Source organism: Malus domestica, chromosome 03, assembly GCF_042453785.1.
Source record: "Malus domestica chromosome 03, GDT2T_hap1".
In the NCBI taxonomy this organism is placed as follows: domain Eukaryota; kingdom Viridiplantae; phylum Streptophyta; class Magnoliopsida; order Rosales; family Rosaceae; genus Malus; species Malus domestica.
This window is the reverse complement of record NC_091663.1, coordinates 17,028,136-17,044,484: the sequence shown is the minus strand read 5'-3', so window position 1 is coordinate 17,044,484 and position 16,349 is coordinate 17,028,136. Positions and strand designations below refer to the sequence as shown.

Sequence of the window (16,349 nt, the reverse complement as noted above, 5' to 3'; positions counted from 1 at the left end):
ATCTCAAAATTTTCAAGCCAAACCATTAGAATTGGCAATTCAAATACCAAAATTTCAACCAAAATTATTGGAATTTCCAATCCCACTACTAGCTAATGGAAGAAATTTAAAACCAAAACCACAATACTGTTCACACTGAACGAAATCAAATCCCGTTCTATGATTTCATTCATATCGACAATTAAACTAAATTACCCTTAGTAATCTTTAAAACCTTTTTTAAATCTTTCTTTTAATTGATTCTCTTTTAAATTGTTTCTAAAGGCCGCTGCAGATTGCCTGAATTAAGTTCTCACACTTCTAGAGCACTATTCACGTTCCATCAACCAAATGAGAGAAATTTATATATCACGACTCTATCGGCTAAAGAAATTAACCCTTATTAATCACATAGTCATGAAAATATGTGCTCTTCATCAACTCTGTTCAGGAAAACGAATGTAACAATGACAACTCATGACTATGGTAACCGAACTAGTCCAATTTGTATAATCCATGTTGTGATCAAACTAATGAAGAAAACTCAATATAATTTGCTCCAACTTATCTGGCCAAACTTAATAGCTATAAGGTTAAACTTCAGTCAACAACAAATTTTATTACTTTCACATATTCTAACACGATGAATAAGAAAGTAATAATTCAACCAATGGGTTCCCGATTTCTCACCAAAACAGCTATTGCATAATCTTAATTTAATCATATAAACTTTACACCATTATGCAACCAGTTTATGTATCAATTTAAAGATAGTCTCAATCAAGGACTAGCTTATCTAACATAAACCCAAAATCACCAGTTCCAACGACGACCAAAATCAGAATATCAATCACATAATTTTTATTTTATTTATTTATTTATTGGTTCGAACTGGTTTATTATACATCACACAAACCAACCAAAACTTTAATGATGTCTAGATGTTGTCAAAATATATCTCGATTAAAATGAGATAATCAAGATCTCTTTCTTTTCTTCTTTTCTTTTTCTTTTTTTTTTTTTTTTGAAGAAAGTTAAGATCATGTTCCAACAATTATTAGTATACATAATACATTAAATTCAAAACACTTGCACTAGACAATACCATATATATACTTTTGCCTATTATAACTTCGACCTAAAACTTTTCTTAAGGTGAAGTGACCCAAAATAATAAGGCATGTACATTTTATAGTAGCAATCAATTGCCTGATTACATTATACCATATAACGATCTCCACGGTGGAAAATTCCACAAACACTTCCCATATATTCCATCCATACAATTTCATGAGTTATTACAAACTTCTCCATCAATCATTTCCATAGGACTAAAAAAAAAAACAACTGGGAAGTCGTTTATATTAAACGAACTCAAAGTCTCATTCCAAAAATTTTCATTCATGTTCATCCCTAACTACAACATATACTTTTTATTTTCATTCGATAAATTGTCATGACTTTAATAAATACCAAATTTCCAACTACAATTATCATTTGCCAAACATTTTACATTTCTAGCCACACTTACCATTGTCAACACAATGATTCCACCACCATTTTCTTTTATCTCCAACAGTAACTAGTAGGCTGAAAAAGATTGTAATATACTTGACCAATCCACAACACACTTCCTTTTCTTTTTTTTTTCTCTTTTTTTTTTCAATTCCACATCTACGGGCCTTTTTCCGCCCAATTTCACATCCACGGGCCTTTTTTGCCCAATTTCACATCCATGGGACTTTTTCGCCCAATTTCACATACACTGGCCTTTTTCGCCCAATTTCACATCCATGGGCCTTTTCTCCCAATTCACATATCCACGGGTCATTGTGTCCAATTCACATACACGGGTCATTGTGCCCAATTTACATCCACGGGTCATTGTGCCCAACTTAAATTTTCAATTGTCCAGGTACAATACAACCTTTCCACCTACTTGTCACCCCTTCATCATCATCTTTGAATTTAAATTTTCCTAGTGCATAACACAATAACAATCCAAGCCACTTCATTTCAGGATAATTCACAATGTAGATATGTATGTATATATACACCATATAACTTCCTCATTATACAAAGAACTTGGAGGGTAATGCAATAGCAATGCTAATAATAATTTCTACTTTAGGAATTTCATAATCACCATGGAAATTGCACCACAACACGAGGCCAATCATATATGTATCACACACACACACACACACACACACACACATATATATATATATATATATATATATATATATATATATATATATATATATATATATATCACATGCATGCCACTTTATTCACAAAAATTGTGAAATGCAACCACAATGCATATCATCATTCATACCAACAAGAATTCAAGGACATTGCATATTACAGAGTAGGATCATTTGCTCTGATACCATTTGTAACACCCCGCCCCTGAAATTATTTATTTTCGGCAATAATTATCGATGATAGGCCCAAAATTTAAACTCTCGTTTATTTAGCTGCCAATATTCACGACTCTTTAACTAAGTTCCTTAATTCCACACGTTCTATAACCTTAATTCTCTTACCAAAGCATAACAATTATATTTATCAATTTACTACCTTTACTGCACTTAAATAAATTTAGGATCTAAGAATAATTCTCAACTAAAATAAAATTCTCGATTATTTAAGGCTGCATCTAACACTATTAGACTGCCTACGTACCCTTGAGCGGGATCAAGCCTCCCGTAGTTCACATACACTTCGTAATTCATTAACTTTAACATTTTAGTAACCAACAATCACAAATTCAGTCCAAACATTTTCATCACACCATATAAATATAAAATATGGATTCAGAACATCAAAATTAGCATGAAAAATGGCAGAGTTAGCCCACTGGCCAGGCGCTGCCGCGGGTGGCGGTCGGCCGCCCCGACTCGCCGGAAAATTCAACTTTTTCCAAAAATTTCAAAATTTTACAATCAAGTAGATCTTAATGAGTAGAACAACTTTCATACCTGTGGACAAAGCCAATTTGGCCTGGAAACACCTCAAATTGTCCACGAACCATCAGAACCCTTATTTTTGGGTGTTCTTGATTAGACTCCAAAACCACTCTGACACCCTAACCAAATCATGGGCTTTGTTCCTGGGTTTAAGGAGAGTGTTTTGGTGGTTGTAATTGGATGGAAACATTTCAAACTTTGGGGAATCCAGAGTAATGGCCGCCCCACCCACCGGTGCGCTTTTCTTAATTTCAACGCCAAATATGTTATTTTTGGGGTGAACTAGGAAGAGGGAATGATTGGGTTTGAAGTAAGGATCAATTTGGCACCCTTCCCGTCGTCTAAGGTGGCCGGAATCAAAAGATCCAACCAGGTCGGCTCGTAAGTATAACCGGGTCGAAGGATTCCCTCCTTCTCCCCTTCTCTCCTTTCATCTCCTTTCTCTCAACCCTCATTGGCCATCCTCCCTTGATTCCTTCCCCCTTCTCTCCTTTCTATGCTTTTCTTTCAATCTCAACCGTCCATTTTTGTTTCTTCTTTTCATCTCAGCCACACATGTGGCATGTCAAATGGCTCTAGATTTTCTGGAGCCTTCTATACATGTTTAAAATTACCAATTTATCCCCGACTTTAAACGTTTATAACTTATTCGTTCTAACTCCGTTTCACGAACGGTTTGCTCCTACGTGTTCATGAGGTCGAGCTCTATTCAAAAATAAAAATTTTGACCTCAAAAGGTCTACGTATTTTAAATAATTAAGGTCCAAACTTTAAACCTCGTAACTAGTTTAATTTAAAACTAAACTCTAATAACTTAATATAAATTCTCAAAACTAAGATAAAATCTCAATCATAAATATACTTAAATTTTAATAATTTCCGAAAACCAAAACTTAGGAGTTCTCAATTAATTTCTTCATAACCATAAATTGATTCATTTCCGATTTTCTCCACATTTCATAATTATGAATATATAATTCATATATTTAAATTTTCAGGGTATTACAGAAGTCTTGATAGTTGCAGTATGTGCGTGTGTGTTGTGTCAGGGACGAGAGCATCGAGAGAGGGAAAGTTTCTGGAGTGAAGGGAGGCACGGGTAGGAAGGGAAAAATAATAAGGCCCTTGATTGGGCCGTAAAGTTTAAGCCCTAAAAAAATGGGTCCAAAGAAGAAATAAACCAATCCAAAAATAGAATTTCATCCATTCTCGTTCTTAAGTTAGGTCGACGTGCCCGTGACGTCAAGCACCATTTAATTATGCGAGCGAGAAAATAATTTAAAACTATATACGTACATCCACGTCACCAAGCCAACGAGGGCATAATCGTCATTTTCACACATTTGGGGAGAAAATATATATTTATTTGGGACGGGTCGTCACATCTAGAGTATTTGATATTTTGAATATTTTTATGTGTTAGATTTTTAATTAAAAACACAATCAAAGATTTATTGGCTGAAAAATGAAAGTACCGTATACTCAATAACATTATATAAAATTTGAGTAATACTAGGTAGATCAAATTTGCAAACCATTTGTCACCAACACAAAATAAGCACGTTAATCAATTCCAATCATTAACAACAACAACATATGGTTTACAAAATTTGATTTAAAAATTGGTCTCCCTAGCATTATGAAACTAGTTGTTATAATTATTTTTTCTAATTGGGTGCTTTATTAAATCAGTGGTTAACTTATTAATTTTAAGGAAAATTTTATTCATATCCATTTATTCTCTTTCTACACCCATACTTATTATTTTTAATCTTAAAATTTCGAATATACGAAAAAAAATTCTCTTTCTACACCTAAAATGAAAAAGAACAAAATAAATAAATAAATAAAAAATAAAATTTCAGCACTAGGAAACTTCGCCCACCCCATCTCTCCAAACTCTAGCCGCCCTCAATTTCTACACCTACCCAACACCCCACTGCCACCTCCATTACCACCCACAATGAAAATCTCAAAGATCTGACCTTTTTCCAATCACACAATAGCTCCCTCTTCCATGCAGTCCTTCTAACATGTTCGAATTTCACCGAAAATTGTCGATGAGTCAAATTTGACTGTGTTGGACCATTGAATGTACGATATATGTGAAAAATCACAATTTTAATATTATCATGATTTTTTCTAAAGCAATATTGATATAAATTTCTTTTGGGTGTTTTTAATGGTGGGTTGTTAGGGGATAAGGTTCTCCTAATTTCCAAATTGTTGTGGTGGTAGGGGAGGTGGCAGTGAGGGGTTGGAGAGGGCTAGAAACTAGGTGGTTGAGGTTTGGAGAGATAAGGTGGCTGGAGTTGCCTATTTCTGAATTATTTTTATTTATTTTGTCCTTGTGTGGTGTAGAAAAAGAATTATTTAGCACATTTGAAATCTCAAGATAACAAATAATAAATTGAGTGTAGAAAGAGAATAAATGAGTCCAAGTAAAATTTCCCTGATTTTAATGTTTTGATACAAAACTATAATTTGTTTGATGATTAACCAAACAAATCATAAGGGACCTATTGAGAAAGGAGAGTAACAAGAATTTGAGCATAAAATTGAAGACTAAGGACTAAATAAATAGACCAAAATATGCAAACATTGATATATATGTTCCATACAATAAAACAGATTTTACATAATGCCCTCCATGTCCTATCCTGAATACAAAAGTCTCCTCCATTGGTAGCTAACCAGTGCATGAAGTAACCTAGCTAAAGATCAAGTACAAGTACATTAACTAGCTAGCTCTTGCTCGACCGGTCGATGGGAAAACCCTAATTTTTTAAGGATCAGTGCGAGGCTTTTTGGGGGCATTTCCATTGTGGTGCAGCGGGTCAGGACCAGAGGGAGCTTTTCTTAACTTCTACCCAACCTCCAACTTGCTCTTTCCATTCATAGTATCATCGTCAGCTTCTTCATCCTGCAACAGCTTCCCACTCTTACCCAATGTTCTAAAAATTGGCCTAGACGACCACCTAGGTGCTTGGCGGTGGAGTCCCAACCCAATTTAGGCTAAGGCGTTCAGGTGAGGTGGGGTGAATTTAGGCGGCCGCCTAGGCGCTCAATGATGTCTAGGCAGCGCTAGGCGGTGGCCTAGGCGGCAGTCGAAGCAACTCCCAATCTCGCTGCAAATCTTGCCTCACATCTGCACGATCCACCACCGACAACCCAAATCTTCAAACCAGCACTCCAACACCCAACATCAATCGATAAACCCACATAAATTAAAAAATAAAGAATAAAGAATAAAAAAATAAAAAAACTGTAGAACAAAACTAGAATTCACGACGCCTCAAGTAGATTAAGAAGATGATGGGTTTTGCTGCAGAAAAAGGGGATGTGCTGACACACCCCGTCCCGAAGGAGGGCATGCTGGCCGTCATGTGAGAGTGACGTAACCATTTGCACAGTACGGAAGCTTTAAGATACAATTTATAAGTTGATACACCCGAAGGTGAGTCCTAATTTTGTCCAATCTGTCAGAACACCGTCGAATTCCTCGTAGTCACCACACCTTTGTGATTCCTGAACCTGGAGGGGCGCAAAACCAAAATTGAGTGGGTCAGTAAAACAATTCTTTTCCAAATCCAAACATTTCTCAAAACGTTGTAACCCCTCTCCGTAAAACTTGTATACTTTCCCAGAAATGTAAAATATAAATATACATATATATTCTCAAAACTTCATTTTTACTATCTCAACATTTTTCTTTATCAATCATGCCATGCCATGTCGGAATTCAACAGTTAAGTATGGATGCATCAACAATAATCATATCAGGTGCAAGAAAGTAATCAACCGGAGGCCCTCTAATAGCCCTGTACGGTTGAACCTAGAGCTCAAAATCTATCACTCTCACTCTGCCGGAGTCACCTCTGTGACCCGTCCGGCCTTCTGCACACAAGTTACGCTCTAGTGCTTCTCATAAATCATCTGTGCACATAATCTAAGGTCACCCACTAGTCGGAATCTCACTAACACTCTCGCGACTGGCCTGTCGTACCCACTCCGCGTGGACTGTACGACTAGCATCTACTTGGATCCAAGGCGAGCGTGCGATGCGGTGAATACTATAAGCACTAAACTATGGTGCAGGATTTGAGCTCAATATACATCAACATCATCATAACATAAATAAATACTCACCTGTGCGTCCACCGCACCATTTCATACATATGCATCATAAATCAATTCTTACATGTGCGTCCATCGCACCAATTCATACATATGCATCATCCACCGCACCAATTCATACATATGCATCATAAATCAATTCTTACCTGTGCGTCCACCGCACCAATTCATACATATGCATCATATATTAATTCATGCATGGCATTTCAACTCACATTTCTATATACTTTTCATATCAATTCTATGCATGGTATTTCACTTCCCGTTTTTCCACATAACTCATATGCATTTCATTTTAAACATATTTTCATTTCAATTCAATTTCTGGGAAACGTCAAGTATATATATATACGGAAAACAAAACTGCCCACTCACCTGGAGTTCGTCCAACAACTCCCTAGCACCACACATCAAGGCGTCATGACGATCGCCGCCTAGAATAGTAATCAAATCCAGGCTCAGAATTCATATCGATAGAATATATAACTTATATAAAATACGTCACTACGTTGATCGATCCGGAAGATCTGCCACTCAGATTTTAAATCCATAACATCCAGAGGTCCACATTATACCTCTAGGACAACATCCTAAAATTTCATTACCATCCAACGGTCGGATCTCCGTCAATTTCCAAAACTAAGTGACGGTTAACATTTTATTTTATGAACTTACAATTCCAATTCCGGAAGATCCGTAACTCGGATTCCCAATCCGTAAGTTCCAATAATCCTCAAATATTACGTATTACAATGTATCAAAGTTTTGTAACGATCCAACGGTCGGATCATCAATTCACATTTTCACCTAATGCGAAAACTATAAAACGTTATTCGAACACCTAACCAACAATCCTTAATAACTTTCTCATACGGTGTTCAATTTGGGTATATAAATATACCACAGTGATCTACTCGACGTCACGGACGTCGACATATTTTTAAAATAATTGTTTACTGTAGCACGCGCCCCCACGCGCCAAGGAAGGCACGGACCTACGCGCCCCCACGCGCACCTTCTTCTTCCTTGGGTCGCCGGACTGGTTTTTCCGGCGGCCGTTTTTCAAATTGCCATAACTTTGTCATTTCTCAACGAAATCAAGTGATTCAAAAACGAAAGTTGTAGCCCTTGAAGAGACAAAGAGAATGGTACCTTGCAAAACACCTAGTTCGCCGTGGTTTGGCCGAAAACTGCTTCGAAAGCCTCGGAGGTCGCCGGAAACTGGGTATTTTTCAAATGAGTATAACTTCTTCAATACTCAACAAAATTGAGTGAAACAAAAAGGAAAGTTGTAGTAATTGACGAGACGAAGAGATTGATACCTACCTCGACCCCTAAATCGCCGGATATTCTCCGGAAAAAGCCTCGAAAGCTCCGGCCAAACTTTGAACTTATCGATCTCCGTGTTCTTACGTCCAAAAACTTCCAACGAAGCACTCCGAGCTTCCTTGGAACCTCACTAAGCTCACTGTGAGCTTGTTTTAGCCTAAAACGTAGTCATTTAGAAGATCATGAATAGTACCATTTCACGGTGCTTTAAAAACTAGGGTTTTTCGAAATGAAACTCACCTGAATTTGGTATCCCCGTGTTCGTGAAGTCCTCAGGATCACGATGGTAGTCTTAAATTGGACGTTCGTGGAGGTTTGATTGAGGTTGTGTGTGAGTCCGTATGTTCGAGAGTAAGAGAGAGAGAGTGAAAGTCTGAAATGGAAGAAGAAGAGAGAGAAGGAAAGGTTACGGGTTTTAGGGAATGTTTTGAGGGTATGAGGATCCCACCTCAACCCATACAATAATATTAACACCTAAAATAAAATCTAAGCCTAAGTTCTTAAGCTACATAACAAAATAATTAACCAAAAACTATGACTTAGATAAGATCCAACATTATTTTTACTCACCTTGTCACGTTTAGGGATAATTTAGTACTTTCACGTTCTCGGAATTAAAATTCCGGGACGGGCTGTGACATGTGCTGCAGAGAAGAGGAGAGAGAGAGAGTCGAAGGAAAAAGGAGCAAAAAAGGCATAAATGCTAGAGCCACTTTTCCACTAACCAAATGATGGTTGGGAACTTGGGAGTCGGGACTGGCCTTGGCCTTGGAGAAAGCTGTGGAGAAGGAATCGAGGAGGTTTAATTGAAAATAGGCATTTCTTTCAAGTTAGATCCATTTTGATTTAAAACTAAGCCCACTATTCTTTATAATAAATATTTTTTTTGTATTTTTTCAATTTACATTTTTTTTCTTCTAATTTCTCTATACAAGTATGGTTTTTATAAGTGTGAATATATGTATATTTATATGTTAATATGTTATATAATAAATTTATTTTAAAAAAATACAAATCCGCCTAGACCGTCTATGTGCCTGCCTAGACCCTGACTAGAGCCTAGCGATTTTTAGAACCTGGCTCTTACCAACCTCCTTGTTCATTTCCTTGTTTTTGATGTCATTGCCACTGCCACCAACAAACATCTGCGCATGCATGCAAGCAGAAAACTTATGTAGAATTGTTTCAAAATAAATAAATATATATAATAAAAATGTAGATATATATGTGTGTGTGTGTGTGCGCGCGCGCGCACCTTCTGTTGTGTCTCCCCTGGAAAACAGCTTCCTTGCCATCAAAGCACCCATGGCCAATGCGCCTGCATTATGTTAACAGAAAGAAAACCAAAACTTATCACTACAACAATTCACTTAATTTACAGAAAATCAGATACTTATTATCTATATATTTATGTATAACGAACTTAATAACTGATATAACAGAAATATAGTTAGAGGGGTATTATTGTAATTAGGTTATATGGCTATATAAGGGATTGTATAGCTATCATTTCATTAAGTTCATTTTGTATACATTTTCTCTATTCAATCAATACAATCTTTCTTGTTTCTCTCTACCAATTCTTTCTCTTCCTCTGTACCAATTTCATCTTTTACAATGTAGTTAATATGGTATCAGAGCCACCAGGCTTACGCCATTGATTCTGGTGGTTCCGTATTTTTTTTTTTTTTAGATTTCTTTTTCGAGTTTTATTTTCTCTTCAGATTTTCTTGAATTTTTCGTCTAAGTTCTTTGGTGTTTCCTTCTTCTCTCTAATCCCTGAATCGGAGAAAGAAGCAGAATCAATTTCTTACTTAGTTTTTGTGGATGCGAATCGACTGAGAATGAGCGTTCTTTTGGAGATCCTTGGTGCCACCAACGTGTTCCAGGCGACTCTGTGATCACCACCCTGAAAAACGTCGTCACTGACCTCGTCGATTTCAACTGGGTCTGGATGACAGTTGGGTTTGCAGATCTGGGTCGGGATATTTGAAGAACAGTATACCAGTCAGGTGGGTTTTGGTCGGTGACAACAAGGATTTAGTCGGAGCTAGAGTTGTATGGGTTGGATTCTGGACTTCTTGGTGTTTCCCAAAATCGTATGCTTCTTGTTCGCTGCAGTCCAGGTGTTTGACATATTGCCCAACTCAGAATTTTCATGTGAAGTTATGTCCTCCTCAAATTTGACATCACCGATTCTTCAAATGTCATCCTCAATTGGCAAGTGCATTCTTGCACATTATTTGTTTGACGAAATGTCAAAGAGTGATTTCAAGATTATTGGTCTATTTCTTTCTTCTTAGTAGTGTTCGCAGATTAGCTCTCTGAATTCTATATTTGCCACTGCTCCGTGTTCCCTTCTCTAGTGTGGAAAGCTCTTGTAGATTTGGGATGTTGTCAGTTTCTTGATTCTCTGTTGTGTCTGCCTTGTGATATGGGATCTTCTAAGGTGGTATTTGCTCTACATTCTTGGTGTAGTTTGTATATCAGCTCTCTGTGCTTCTTTGGTGTTATTTGATCCATGTTCTGTTCTCTATTCTATTACTTTGATGATCTGATGGAGCTGCGAATTTCTGCGATTCTGTAATTCTTGAAGATTCGAGATGGTGGTGTTTGTCAGTGCTGGAGATTCTTTCCTCTTTGCTGGTTAACTCTAACTCCGTGAACCAATATGCCCTCGCTCGATGCAAGGTTAATAGCACACATGAATAGCCCAGATGTTGTCGATTGTGGTGTGCACTCATCGCTGCCCAACCTTTCAGCAACCATAGCAGACAATCGTGAAATCAGGTCATTTCCAGTCTCTGTAGTTGTTGAAAAGTGTTGAAGTGTTTGGAATATTGTTGAGATACAAAGCCATATATGTTTCTTGCCTATGCAAATTGTTGATATATGGAGTCATTCAGTTGATATGGAGTGTCATTCTCCTTGGTTAATTTTGGTGTTCGGAAGATTTCAGGAGTGTCATTCTCCTTGGTAGATTTAGTTTCTTGGAGTGTCATTCTCCTTGGTAGATTTAGTTTCTTGGAGTGTCATTCTCCATTGTTGATTTGGTGCCAGTTTCTGTCAAGATTTAGGAGGGATAATTTGCATAAACAGTGAGTGTGTTACTATGGCTTCTCAGTTCACAGTTGACAACTTGTTGGGTACGTTCAGACCAAGACCAGATTTGATTGTATTGCTAAGCTCATTGATCTACCTGTTGGGGAGCTTGTATTGGGTTCTGCTTAAAGAAACGACAATTCTAATGGATTTAGTGCTAATTTGGACTCTACTAAGCAAGTTCACTGCTTTGTTGTCCAAGATGGTTGCAATGCGCAAGGATGACATTTTACATCTTGAGAGCGAGACTTTAGATGATTTTGGTGATGTTACAGGCATTGGGAGCAGCCACGGAACTGGGCAGACAGTTGGAGACCAGTAATTGCAGATCAGTCTCAAATCCCTGGCTAGTTCAAACTTCACTTGGATACTCCAAGTTTAGTTTGAGGGGGGAGTAATAACTGATATAACAGAAATATAGTTAGAGGGGTATTATTGTAATTAGGTTATATGGCTATATAAGGGATTGTATAGCTATCATTTCATTAAGTTCATTTTGTATACATTTTCTCTATTCAATCAATACAATCTTTCTTGTTTCTCTCTACCAATTCTTTCTCTTCCTCTGTACCAATTTCATCTTTTACAATGTAGTTAATAGAACTAGCGTTGTGTGCATGAGAGAGAGAGAGAGAGAGACCAGTGCTAGCAGCTTCCTCTATCTTGACCAAGCACGAAGCCACAAGCAAAACCAAACAGAAAACTACTGAAGATCTTGATGCCATTTTTTATTTCCTAGCTAGAGCAAGCAGTTGTAGACCGAGAGTTATATTAGATCTGCAGCAGAATAGCTAGTGAGAGGAAAAAGGAAATATAAAATGTGTAGTTTTGGAGATGGGCATTACTCAATTTATAGTTTTGCTGGAGCAAAGTCTCAATTTATAGAGATTGTAAAATCTGAAATAATTGCTCATGCAGCCATTTCTCTAGAAATCAATGATTAACTAGCTTTGGTAGCTAATAAGATCCTCTCCCTGTGACGTATGACAGAGCCGTCTTCAATCGTATCCATCATGACCACGTCACTCCACAATTCACACGAAAAAAAATTAATGTGAATGCTAGGAACCTTCTTGCCCGAACTTTCTCATTTTATCTTTGAATTGCGGTTCTTTTTTTTTTTTAATTTTACAATGTAGTTAAATGATTGAAAGTAAGAATTCTATAGGACAATTTCTTAATCTTGGGACAGAAATAGAAATTTCGAATATTCACACGCTATGCACAACAATCGGACATAAATATATTTCTTCTACACTATGAAATGACTTAATTGCCCTCGTATATAAATAAGTTATTTCCTCCAATTTTCTAATTTCTCTCTCTACTCTCTCTCTCTCTCCTTCCTTCTCTCTCTTCTCTCACTTTCTCTCTCACACACTCTCTCTCCCCTTCTCATTATGCAAACATGGTGCACAATAGTCCCAACCAACACCGTCCAAATTGAAGCCATCACCAATTTCATCTTGTCCTCATGAGTCCAAAACACCTAGCCCTGTCACGAATCTCATCCCCGATCATTGGGATCAAAACTCAAGCAGGCTGCAAGTTTTCTGGCCATTTCTGGCAACACAGCAAACAATCGAGGCTCGAGACCATCACCACTAGACTCGCATCGAGGGTGGGAACAAAGCCCAGTCATTAAATGCTGGTGTTTTGTTGGATTAATTTTTCAGGATTTGCTCATTGTATGTGCACGACATGCACATGACATGCTCACAAATCTGCCAACCCAAAAACCCAGAGTTCACAGCTCGCTCTTTGAAATCAGAAAAATGATGGCATCACATGTCTATATACACTATATATACACCACATGCACACCATATGTATAATACATGCACATGATATGCACAGAGCTAAAGATTGAGCAACAAGCTGCTTTTTGCATTAATAAGAAACTTTAACGACAACCTATTGGTATAGTGGATACAATTAAAACATAATTGTTACGTATATAAGGTTACAGTGGCAGTTTGAAAAGTCTTGTTACGTATATCAATAACCACTAAATCGTGCACGTAGAAAACATGATACTTATAGTCATTATTTCATGGATATGCATGATCCTCAACGTCCTCTAAGCTTTTTCTTAATTTTGTTTTTCACCGAGGCCAACTAGGTTGTGGTCATACTCGCTAAATTCTGGAGCACAACATACGTGCATCATAACTAGTGAACATTCTTGCTTCTCATATTAAGATGTAGCCATGCATACTATATGCACACCACATGCACATTACAGAAAAAATTTCACAAATTTATGCAATTGAACACTTGAATAAGAAATTGTTCCATCCTAGTTTTGTAGCATGTCAAAACCTGAAATTTATTCCACAACCCATAGGCCCAACATGAAACACAAATCCTAATTTAACTTCTAAGTTTTAATTTATCTTACAAACAACTCATTTATTCCATAAATCATTGATAAAGGAACTTGGAACTAAACACCCTACCTTACTATGCATGCCGAAGCTTTAGTCGCCGGAAAAATGGAACTTTATAGCCAAAACATAAAATATGGTACAAAACCCAGCTCACTGTTCTCACCTCTCCCTCGCATGCATTTGTTTGAAATTAGAGGTATGAGATCAACCCAAAACCTAGCTCACTCTTCTCACTTCTCTTTGGACTTTGTCTCTTCGAAATCGAAGTTCAGAGATCTGAGCTCAATCTAGAAACCTAGACCTCACAGAGCTCTCCCGACATCCCTCTCTTCCAAATGAGAGCAGTGATGCAATAAGCTTCTGAGTTTTAGTATTTATATGTGGGTATTTTAGTAATTTTGGTTTTATGCATGGCTGGTTTGTCCTATTTCTGTTCCAAGATTATGAAATTGTCGAATTTTAGAGTATTTCCCTTGAAACCTTCTTATTTTTAGGTCGCCATTTAAAGATCAATGCTGCCAAAATATTAACCAAATTAAACATGGTTTAAACCTTCGATTAAACATTGATAAAATTTCACTGTCTTAGTGACAAACATGGTTCCTCTTTTATTAAATAATTGTTAGATAACTATAGAATTTTAGACTTAATTAATTTTTGCAAAGATAATCTTTAAAGAACAATATATATATAAAAAAAAAACAATTCAAATTATTGTACAACATCACGAATGAGAAGGAGAGCTGAAAAGCTAAAACGAAAAAGTCCAAAAAAAGAAAGATTATTAGCATTCTTATTTAAATGAAGAACTACTCCAAGAGATTAGTCTAGTAAAATGCAAACACAGATTTGACGTACCTACTTAATCGAGAAACCGAAAGTACGATTTTGCATCATGTAATATGGAAAAATAATTAAGTTTTCATCAATATAAAAATAATCTGCCACAAATAGTATTCTCTGCATGCACCAGCAAACTAGGGGAAAGGGATCCTCTTGGATCCCTTTCTCATAACCACCAAATCTAGGAACTCGCACTGTTGAAATTTGATCAAACAACATAAACAGATGTCCACTTTAAAAGTTATAATAATTTTAACCGTTGGATTAAATTTCAACAGCACTTATTCTTAATTTGGTAGATTAGAAAAAAGGGATCCGGAGAGGATCCCTTTCCCAAACTAGGTATCTTCTTTAGGAAGATGATGTCATAACATGTACCAACAATGTTGTGAAATGCCAACCGTACGATCATCCTATATATGCTTTCTGTAGTGCTGATGGTCCTGTATAATTTATGAATAAGATTTTTTAGTATGGTCAGAATACAAATAGTTTATCACATGATATTATATAAGTAAAGAGACATTTGAAAATAAAATTTACCCTCCTTTACATAACATGTACTATATTACCTTTATTTCAGACAGTGAAAAATTTCTCTCAATTATGAGGTTGTGGATTTATTTGTATATGCATGCACTGTGATTATCTTGAATCATGGAAATTGGAAGCCATCAAGGACTAGTGAAGAGTGATTGATATTTTTGATGGGGGTTTTTCAGCTAAAGTTGCCTAACTGTTAGTGGCTCTGCTTTAATTCATTAATAGAGAAATTAAGTTTTCATTTATTTTTTTATTCTATTAATTAAAATCTTATTTCTTTATAATTTTTTACAAAAGTCTTTAGATTTTAATGACGGTCATTATTTAATTAGCATTAGAAAGATTATATTTAGTATATTTATATTTATGGTTAAAGTTTGTATCATATATTTCTATTTTCAGTTTGTACCCAATTTTCATTTGCAACCATTTTTCTTAAATTTGTATTAATTTTATTTTTTATTTTAATTTGTACCCATATATTATTTACTTTTGTGCCCATATTTTTTGAAATTTCATTTTTATTCGTGACTTTTTTATTCTTTTTGTTTTGTACCCGTATTAATAATGTATCCATTCTTTTTTATAAATATATCACTTTTGTCATATGTAAAATGTACCAATTTTTTAACACTATGGATACATTCATTTTCCATTTATTATTTCATATTGTTACATTGTTTTTATCCATTTCTTCAATCAAAATGTTAGAATTTTTTATTGTAAATTTCACATGTATATGCCATATATATATATATATATGTACACACACACATGGGATTATAAATCTCAAGAAAAGTCAAACAATTAATGTTAAATATGGGTAATGCTAGAGAACCAAATTTTTTAAATCAACTAATGTGGCCCTAATAAGAAACAAACACGTTAATGAACACTTAATCAATAATTCAATCATCTACAACCACATCTTTTGGTTTGCAAATTTCGTTTAAAAAATTTGGTCTCCCTAGCATTACCCGTCAAATATACAGAAAATACATATTTGGTCCCCCATTGGGGACTCTCTTGGACTCTCCCCATTTCTCTCTCA

At 36.0% G+C, this 16,349-nt stretch overlaps 1 long non-coding RNA gene across 1 annotated transcript; it reads right to left on the bottom strand.

Moving 5' to 3' along the window:
- Window positions 1-6,422: 6,422 nt before the first annotated feature.
- Window positions 6,423-8,895, bottom strand: LOC139194458 (uncharacterized). The gene is made up of 5 exons (XR_011579303.1): window positions 8,661-8,895; window positions 8,418-8,577; window positions 8,244-8,312; window positions 7,467-7,525; window positions 6,423-6,488 (listed from the first exon to the last, which is right to left on the bottom strand). It is a non-coding gene; the product is annotated as an uncharacterized lncRNA (long non-coding RNA).
- Between the last annotated feature and the right edge of the window lie 7,454 nt (window positions 8,896-16,349).